This window comes from Cyprinus carpio, chromosome A20 (genome assembly GCF_018340385.1).
Source record: "Cyprinus carpio isolate SPL01 chromosome A20, ASM1834038v1, whole genome shotgun sequence".
Classification (NCBI taxonomy): Eukaryota; Metazoa; Chordata; class Actinopteri; order Cypriniformes; family Cyprinidae; genus Cyprinus; species Cyprinus carpio.
Genome location: NC_056591.1, coordinates 19,137,732 through 19,148,294, shown reverse-complemented (window position 1 = coordinate 19,148,294; position 10,563 = coordinate 19,137,732). Strand labels below are relative to the sequence as shown.

The window sequence follows — 10,563 nt, the reverse complement described above, 5'->3', positions numbered from 1 at the left end:
GTTAAATTCCAGGAAGAGTTTTGTAGGTGGATCATTTGACAAGGAAACAAAATCTCAGACTTTGAGAAACTAGTTCAGCATCTCTTCATGGTTGTTTCCAGAGGCAAGGTAGGAGTGACAAATCAGCGTGTTTATTCTTTTAAACAAAAAACTGCTGTAAACTGCCTTTCTGAAGTACAGTTATTGAAGGAAATGCTTAAATTGACTTTGAAGTGTTCTGTTCAAAGCTGAACTTTTGAAAGTTGTCTTTGATTGAGTCTGTTATTGATGTAAAATGGCAGAAATTTGACCTAATTTCAGGTGAGCAACTGCAATTGACTGGTTTGCAACAAATACTTATTAGTGCTTGCAGTTTGTGTCAGTGTAATTTCTTATGGAATAATCCTGGATAAATTTTCTGACTGAATGCAAAGCTACTTTCATGAACGATTTAACCCTACAGTAATGTACTGTAAATATTTGCTGTAAAAGTAAATGAGACAATAGCTATGTTTCCATCCACCTATTTTTATGCACATTTTGGATTATCGCATAAAAAACCGCTGGGCGGAAAGGCCAAGATGAGCATAAATTCTAAAAATGCGCATAAAAAATGTATGTGCACAACTGAATAGGATCAACTTTTTATCCGATAAGAAAAAATGCGCATAAACTACGATGAATATACATTTACCGAATAAATTCCACCATGCGCATTGAAAAAGTCGTGACTTTAAGCTATGAGACGGGATAACTTGACTAACCAGCTGACCGATCTCGCTCATAGCATCTAGCTATATGTTGTTTTGGTTGTTCTGAAATGCCTGAGGAAAGTCTGTCATCAAAGTATTTCTGTATAATTACACGACTGCGTTCCCAAACAGCAGGCATCCACCTCTAAAAGAAATGACCGCTTTGTGTTCCGTCTGCTCTCTCTGAAGCGCAAGTAATTTATTAGGCCTACATATGAAAATTGTTATATTCAGTGGCTTCTCCTAGTTTTCTTAAATACATTTAGTGGCAGTTTATCAGGAAGTGACTTTTTGTTCTCTTTGACTCGTTGGATGGAAACATAGCTAATGTTGAAACATATAGTGCTTCAGATTTTTTAAGGAATTGCATTTTGTGAGTCAGTTGAAAGTAGATTTCCATGAAGTTCTTTTAATTTGTGACAAACCCAATGAAAGAATGATTATTTTGAGCTCAGATCATCACAAAAGACCTTAAACATCTTTAATCAAAATTTAGTCTTATTGTTCAATTTTAGCATTGTTCTCTGATTGCAGGCTATGTGACAGAATTTCCTACAGACGTAAAGTGTTTGGATGAGCCATATTATTGCCTTTTGTTCTGAAGAAATACCCTATGTGGAAGTGATTTTGACTGGCATACACCAGTGAGAAACATGGCCGGTCAAGGTACATTAAATTACAAATTATTTTTGATTCACTATGACTACTTTTGTCACAAAAATGCTATGCAAGCCACTCTACTCATTCATTTCAAAACACTGAGCCTTGAAAAGGTTTTAGTTCCTCTGATATAATTACAGAAATGTTGTGGATTGATTTACGACATCTCACTAAAATGGATTGCGTTTGGTACTCTTGCCCTCCAAAAATGCTCACTGTCAGTTTAGATATTTGCATTGAATAAGACAGAATTCACGTCAAATTTCTCTTTTATTTCTTGAAAATAAATGTTTGTTTTTCCTGATATCCTATGTGATATATGTTTACTCAACAATAATTATAATATCTCTAATACTGAACAATAATTTTCTCAGATACAGGACAAATATTAAAGTACTTCACAGGAATCATCATATCTGTCCTGCTGACCCATAAATTTGTTGCAGGAAACACTTGATTTCCCAGAAGCAAGTATAGATTTAGAGGTAGGTGAAGAATTATTTATACTGCAGGAATATAGATCTTACAGGTCCATGTCCAATATGGAGCAAATGCAAAAATACAAAATGAAACCAAACATTAATTTTTCTTCTTTTTTTTTTTTTAGCTACTTCATAAATGAACAATTGCCATTTTCTTTCCTTTTTTCAGTTTTACTTTTGCTAAATTGTGACTTCAGAAATGTTCATTTGAATAAATAAAATCTAAACAATTTTCTATTTTTCCATATTTTTTTAATCTTACAATTTGGGCTGCGGGCTGCACCATTCGCGGATGTGCCGCAGACTGTTTGACAAACGCTTAACGTGGCTTAATGTATCCTACGAAAACAGTGACACTGGAGGACACCTTACCCAAAACCCACATAGCAAACGGACTTGGCCCAAATGTGGCCTCAAGCTGGCACTGCTGGCCTCCTGTCGGCAATGGCATGTACCCTTTCAGCCAGAGCTGGGCCATGTGTGCCAATGACGGCAGGGCGGGGATCCGGCAAACAATATGAGGGCTGATTGTGGTGGGGAGGAGTGTGGCCCAGATCAGTCAGGTGATATGTGGCCCAAATCAGGCTATGATCTGGCAGCATATTATGTGACCCCATGATAAACAACCTGCATGATAATGGTTAAATGATCACATACATTTTTAATGAAGTGTAGTATTGTTAATATGTAGTCTTTGAAAATGGCAAGTCAAAACAGAATGAAACATTATCATTTCAAAATTAAGCAAATTAGTAAAGTGCATTAAACTGCACTTAATTAATTTTTATATTACATTTTATATTATTATTCTTGGTACAAATAATCTTAGAATCCTTACATGAAAAGAGAGAGATAGAGAGAGAGAGAGAGAGAGAGAGAGAGAGAGAGACTTTTATCATAACCATCATGTAATACTTATTTGGTTTACCATGAGGCAGCATCATCATTATTATTAGTATGATGTCATGCACAAGCATTAAATAAAATGATCATGAAAGTATTTTATTTTTTTATTTAAATCCTCTGTATCCATGTGATGCTTGGTGTGAGGAACAGAACAGATCCAAATTCAAACCGCATTCATGTATGTATGTATCTCTCCTTCCTCTGTAACATTTAAAAATTTGCCGTTAATAAGTTTTACAACAAGTTTTACGGCAGCGATATCAACACGCTCATTGGCTCTCGCCGGTTTCGTCATAGATTGCGACATGCCGTGTTTCCGGTGATGCGTGTTTTGAATGAGAAACGCGCGCCTTAACAGAGTGGATCGGGATAGTATTTTCAGCGTTTAACAATTTAGATTATTCCCAGCTCCTCGCACTACTATTATATTCTGCCAGAGAGGACTGCAACTGCAATGTATCGTCATTCGGACTACTGTGGTACTGCTCTTTGACACACCTGTAATAAATTATTATGATTAAGTTACATGAGTCTATCTGTTAACGTTTTCTCTTATAGAATGCATTCTTTATATACTCACTCTTTATTGGTTGATTTGTTCTTTATAAAAATAAATAGAAAAATCAATGGAAAAGGTTTTTTTTTTTTTAATTTTTTTTTTTTTTTTTAATTGCACAGTTACATGATGTGTGAGTTTTAAGTCTGATTTTCTATTCAGTTTAATGTACTTTATTGGCATAGTTTGTGTGTACATTAATGTACAGATGTGTGCCGGATCTGGGCCAACACTATGTTGCTGTCTGGTTTACCAAAGCATGTCACAAAATGAATAATTGTGATTATAGTAAAATACAAGGCAATAATCTGAAATATTAAGATTCTGTATTCCCAGAGAGCAATATAGTGTTGATCCAGATCCGGCCCACATCTGGCCCGCATGAAAATCTAACAAACTGCTTGCTGTCTGGGTTGGGTCTGGGCTATATAAGGCTCAGGTGTGGCTCAGATTTGGAGATTCTGGTTTACTTAAGGCTGAGAATTGGCACCAATAATAAAACCTGTTTTGGCCCAGTTCAGGACAGTTCAGGGTGATTAACTGGCTGAGATTCGGCCCAGTTATGGCCCATGTGTGGCCCTTGTCTGTAATCCAGTTCGTGGGCCACTTCAGGGCCGTCATTCTTTGCGGCACTTGGGCCGAGGGAAAAGTGATTGTGTGGCCCGGATCTGGGCCAGAAGACATTTGCTATGTGGGAAGCATATAGGTTACTATTTACAGACCAGCAAAATAGCCCATAATATGAAAGCAAATTGCGCTAAATTGCACGTTAAGTGTTTTGTGCCCCACTGAAACCTAAAGGAAATATGTGGCTCAATGAACGAAGACAAGACAGTGGTATAAATTAAAAGCACAAACTCTGTAGCCTATATGTATTAATACAATTTATTAATAAAGTATAGATACAGGAAAGCAGATGAGAACATGATTGCTACACGCTAAACTGTTATCCTCCCTTAATGGAAGAAGACGGTGTAAAAGTACAGCTAAATTCGGTGTAGGCTACTACACCTTATTAATATTTCCTACTGGGAAGCAGATGTGACCGGAATATGAACGCGACACGCAAAGTCTCAAGTTAAGTGTTTTCCTCCCTTTGAAATCCATTATTAGAAAATGGCTTATGGTTTAATGCATTAAGACAGTCGTTAAAAAAGCAAAGCATAGGCTACATCTTATTAATAAAGCATATTTACACACATGCATTAGAGCCCAGAATAAGAACGCAACGCGCAAGTTTCCCGTGAAGCGATTTTCTCCCAACTATCTGCCACACACACACACACACAACCACCGGGGGACATTCTAAAATGCGTAACGTGGCTTAATGGATTAACACTGTGTTTTTAAAGGACCAAGTTCAGTAAACACTTTATTAATAAAGCATATAATGTACAGACAAACAGGTGACTCCAGAATTAGAACGCAACATGTTTAATTGCGCGTTAAGCGTTTAACGTGGCTTATGCATTAAAACAGTTTTTAAATGACCAAACTCAATAAACATTATTAAAATAAGCTAAAGCTTTATTCATAAAGCCACAAAAATTTGTCTACATGTAAGTGAATTGACGTGACATACAGCCAAGTATGGTGACCCATACTCAGAATTGGTGCTCTGCATTTAACCCATCCAAAGTGCACACACACAGAGCAGTGAACACACACACACACACACACACACACACACACACACACACACACACACACACACACACACACACACACACACACACACTCAGAGCAGTGGGCAGCCATTTTATGCTGCGGCGCCCGGGGAGCAGTTGGGGGATCAATGCCTTGCTCAAGGGCACCTAAGTCATGGTATTGAAGGTGGAGAGAGAACTGTACATGCACTCCCCCCACCCACAATTCCTGCCGGCCCGAGACTCGAACTCACAACCCTTCGATTGGGAGCCCGACTCTCTAACCATTAGGCCACGACGTCCCACAATTTAACCATTTACACTGCACAGTAAGACCGATTAAATATAACTATAAAAATTTAATTAATAATAGTGATAATATTATTGCACTTTCCCTTTAGTTTTAAAACTCTTTAAACACGTTTTAAAATAATTAAACAAAATAATAAAGTGTGATAATACTATAAGCCTATATTTTGAAATAAAAAAGGGAGTAGCCTATTAAATACAAATAAAGTTATTTTATAATGAACTTTAAAAATAAAATGCTAATAATTATTGATTTTTTTTTCCATTTTCAACCTTAAAATCTGAATTTCCTTCATATGTATGTGTATGTATATATATATATATATATAAGTTTACAGACAACAAAATATACTTGGGCCATTCCGGTTAGATTCTTGCCCTGTCGGAGAGACTTACCACTCAGCCCGACTGCCCCAATCAAACCACTCCACATGCCTGTGGACTCACTGCCCGATTCCGGCCCGAGTCAATCGGGCCAGACACTGCCTCTTCCGAGATAGAATTGGCCCGACACTGACCTACTTTCTCCACTATCTGAATTGCTGCGTATTGAATTTTAGAATATTGAATTTGATGTTCCAAATTTCCTCTTCATCTTGAAAACTTAAGTTGTATTTTTAAAAAACTGGATATTTGCAGTCTAAAAGTAAAAAAATAAATACATAGAAAATACATTTTAAAACTCTGCCATAAAAATATTCAGTTGTGTTAAATTTCAAATGTTTAATTTTAAAGTAAAAAAAAAAAAAAAATTCTAATTCAGAACCATGTTAAATGCCACATAATATTCAGTTTTGTTAAATGACACTTGTTAATAATTCAAAGGCTCTTTTTATACACAATCATGTTGCCAATTGTCCTAATAAGTTGCAAATTGGTCCTCCAGCTGTTCCTTATATGTACATTTAACTTTTCTGGCCTCTTATTGCTACCTGTCCCAACTTTTTTGGAATGTGTAGCTCTCAATGAAATCCAAAATGAGCCAATATTTGGGATGACATTTCAAAATGTCTCACTTTCAACATTTGATATGTTATCTATATTCTATTGTGAATAAAATATAAGTTTATGAGATTTGTAAAATATTCCATTCCTTTTTTATTCACAATTTGTACAATGTCCCAACTTTTTTGGAATCAGGTTTTTAAAAACAAACATTATGTAACTGATTCCTGTCTTTTCTAGATTAACTTCCAATAATATATTATTTTAATGAAATATTTTGTATTCATTAAAAGCACATTCAAAATATTTAACATTGTTTATAGCAATAAAACACAAATTTATAGTATAGAACCATGATTAGATGATCAACTCACGTGATAATTGTTTATATACGTAAATAAATGTATTTTTGTGTTATTTTATTTCAGTTTAGCTACATAGATGGGCAACTGCATCATAGAATACCAAGAAGTGCAGGTCTGATTCATGGCTTTACTCCTCTAATCATACACACTGTCCTTATAATGGTTTAATGTTTTGGATATAAAAATAATGATACATTAACATAAGATGCTTTGTCGTTGTTTTTTGTGATTTTGACTGTCAAAAGTTTTGTCTTTTTATTAATTTGAAGAGTACAATCCTCCTTAAAATCTCACCCTTTTCCCCAAAGGTACAGAGCTACTGGAGTTCATTGTGGTTATTGAGGTGAATGCATCACTAGCTGTTGTGATTGAACAGATCAGAGCGTCATTGGCCTCCATTACGTTTCCTCTTCAACTTGATAACAGCACTGAAAGTTACTGCTGCAAACATTACAAACAGGGGAGTTCAAAAGCCATTTACATCATTCTTCCTTCTTCATTTTCTTTAATGTTGTCCGTCAACATTGTGTTATATTTACATTAGTGTGCCAACCAAATGCGACAGAATACCAGTGTGTATGTGAAGATGGTTATGCATGGTCATACAACAACAACTGTCAGACATATGAGAACTGTGGCGACATCAGTTTTGGCTCATGTGGATGTATCAGTGCTGTTCCCAGTGATGGAGAGATGTGTGTGCCGGAGAGTGGTAAGAATGATGAACAAACAAGCCCAACAGCGAATGCACTCAAAAAACCTGTAAAAATGTTTGTAATGATTAAAAAAGTAAAATTAAAAAAGTTGCAGTATAAATAAATAAATAAATAAACAAATAATCTTAATTTGTTAACTAAGTTACCTTACATAGTACTGGCTAAAAGTTTTTTGGCAGTGACATAAATTGTGTGTCTTGCCAAGTTTGCTGCTTAAAGCTGGCTGCACAATAGACAGCAGATTTTGCAAAACACAATTTATGACACTGCCAAAACTTTTGGCCATGACTGTACATATACAGTTAAAAGTATATATCTGCAGTTATAAAACTGTTAGTTCCAGTCCTGGATTCTGATTGGTCAAGAGCACGACTATGACTGTTTTACCAATGGTTCTGTGTATCACCAAAGTCCCTTTAAGGCAATTCATTTTTACTTGGTGGCCAATCTTTGAAATGCCTCTCGGGCATGCAAGTGAAGCTTCTATTTCTTTGAAAGGGGTTTAACATCAAATTTTCCAAACTGTTTTTGGAAAACAAATTTTCCATTCACCAAGCTTGTGATTAAATTTCGTATTTGAAATCACCAATGAAATCTGACAACGACTGTCTCATAAATGTTGTTTCTTTTGCACAAATAGCATAAAAAAAGCTTCTTTTTCAGGCTTATCAACTCTTAGCAACCATCCTTAGCAACATAATCAATAAAGAGTCAAAACTGTTCCATTTATTACCTATTTCAGCAAAATTCACTGTTTATTGTTTATGAGCGATCCCTGCTTGCGTTATGTTGCATCATTCACCTTTGATTTTGAGGCAACGCCCTTCCCACTGTTAAAGAAACTCTTCTCAAATGTGAGATAAGTTGATGAGCGCACGCATGTCTGTGTGGCTACTGTATGTCCATTAGTTTACACTGTAAGGACTGCAGTCTTGCGCTGTGCCACAAATCAGTCTGTTTTAAACTATTAGGCATCATGCCTAAACCACGGGCCTTCAGCAGTAACTTATTCACAATATAGCACGGTCTCTCGTACATAATTGCTTACATTATTTATTTAACAAGACTGTGTGTGTGTGTGTGTGTGTGTTATAACAACTCCAACTCTTTACAAAAGTGTTGAATCATTATCACAAGGGGATTTGAATATTGTTTCCTTTTACTCATTTGTCAAAAATGTAAATCACAGAAACAGCATGAGTGTAAACACGGTTATGAGGCAAATTAGACACTGTGTTAGACCCATGCAAAGATATCCCAATCCGTTGACCCTTTTATAAAACCAAATGAAACCGACATATAGCAAAAGTTCATGAGTAGGCTTATTGCCCACAAACCCAAAACCGTCCTTTCAAGCCAAAAATAATAATAAAGATGATACTCAACAGTCTTTGGGGTAGGGAGGGAACTTGAAGTCCTGATGAAAAAACAATGTCCCCAAAAAGAGAAAAAATATAAATCCACTGGATCAAGGCCCCACCAAAAAACAGGTTATCCTCCAGCTGTAAGGAAAGGTACCCAGAGTATCGTCCAAAATGTATATCCCAGACCAGATCGTGCCCATATGAAATGGCTTCGAAGTCTAATATGCAAGGTCCCTATACCCAGAGATCACTTAGGACAATTACCCAGAGCTAGCTTAGCCCCAAAACAAGCACCTCGCCCAGAAAACGTTTTCTTTCCAAAATGGCTGCCCTCTCCCTCTTATCAGTAGGCCCATCATAATAAGAGTCCTTAGGAGCCAACAAAAGTCCCCCTCAAACAAAAAGATTTTGGAAAAGGCTCAAAATCAACCTAACTTAAGTGAGCATAGTGCAGGGCTTTACTGGGGCAGTGCCACAGAGTCCCCCCCCCCCCCCCCACCGGAGGCTATTTTGTAGATTCCCCGCCAAAGTATTGTTTAAGGTTGACCACATTTACATTGTCCACCTTTACCCCCAAACCCCATTCAACAAGATAGTTCACAGGCCCCAACTTCCTTTTTATCTTCACAGGGCCCTCCCATTTAGGGGCTAGTTTAGCTGAAAAGAAATCATCGGCTTTTGACATTGGATGAGCGCGGACCCAAAACAGTCTCCCTCTTGGAACTGTACAAATTTCCGTTGGGCATTATAATACCTGGCTTGTTTGGCGTGTGCCTTCCTCATTGCTTTTAAAGCATCCTGCTGGAGGTGTTGTTGTCGTTCTATGAGGGAATATCCTGATTGTCCTGGATTTGGAGGATGAGTAACAAGTCTTTCTAGGGGACCTCTCAGCTGCCTGCCCAGTGCTAGTTCTGCAGGTGAGTGTCCTGTGGTCTCATTGCAAGCAGTATTAATAGCAAAACGAAATTCAGCCAGCCACCTGTCCCAGTCACGATGGCATTCACCTACAAAGGATGCCATCATGGTCTTGAGGGTTCTGTTGACTCGCTCTGAGAGATTTGTTTGAGGATGGTAGCTGGTGGTGAGTTTCCTTGTTACTCCCCATCTCTTACACATATCCTCCATCAGCTGGCTTAGGAACTGGGGCCCGCGATCTGACAGTAGGAATTTTTTTGGAAACTCCCCACCTTGTAAACACCTCCTCTATGTAAGGTACAAGGCAACGAAATGCAGTTAGCATCTAACCAGGAGTGCAATAAGCAGTAAGTACAGAATATACAAGGTCTACAATATGTACAATAACTATACAGATAAGTATTATGGACAAAATTTACAGATTTTAAATACTATCAGCATGATATACAGATAGGTGTACTATGAACATATTATACAGATGAAATATGTGAAGTGTATGTACACTATAGGCAGAACTATGAACATATGAACAATTTACACTATTGCAATGGAAAGTAAAGTGCATAGAAAATATTTCAGTGTGCAAATGGGTTATTCAGTGTTCCTGGATGAACAGACAGTAGTGCAAGTAATAGCAGGTTTGCTGTTTTTGCTTGTTGTAAATAAATAAATAAATAAATCAGTCAGATGTAGTGATTAAGTGGGGGAGGAGTCTGTGTGTATGGTGTGAGGGGTGTCAGAGGGCAGAGTTCAGCAAGGAGACAGCTGTAGGGAAAAAAGCTGTTCCTGGATCTGCTGGTCCTTGTCCGGAGGCTCCTGAAGCGCCTCCCGGAGGGCAGGAGGTTAAACAGTCCATGGTCAGGGTGAGAGGAGTCCTTAAGAATGCTGCGAGCTCGACGTACACAGCGTTTCCTCTGGATGTCCTCAATAGCAGGAAGTGGTGTCCCTGTGATGCGTTGGGCAGTTTT

The 10,563-nt window shown here is 37.4% G+C and overlaps 2 long non-coding RNA genes across 2 annotated transcripts; both read left to right on the top strand.

The window, feature by feature from the left end:
• On the top strand, positions 1-1,801 carry LOC122149010. The gene is made up of 3 exons (XR_006162792.1): positions 1-108; positions 1,266-1,397; positions 1,766-1,801. It is a non-coding gene; the product is annotated as an uncharacterized LOC122149010 (long non-coding RNA).
• Positions 1,802-1,810: 9 nt separating this feature from the next.
• On the top strand, positions 1,811-7,032 carry LOC122149009. The gene is made up of 3 exons (XR_006162791.1): positions 1,811-1,876; positions 6,664-6,712; positions 6,909-7,032. It is a non-coding gene; the product is annotated as an uncharacterized LOC122149009 (long non-coding RNA).
• Positions 7,033-10,563: the final 3,531 nt, after the last annotated feature.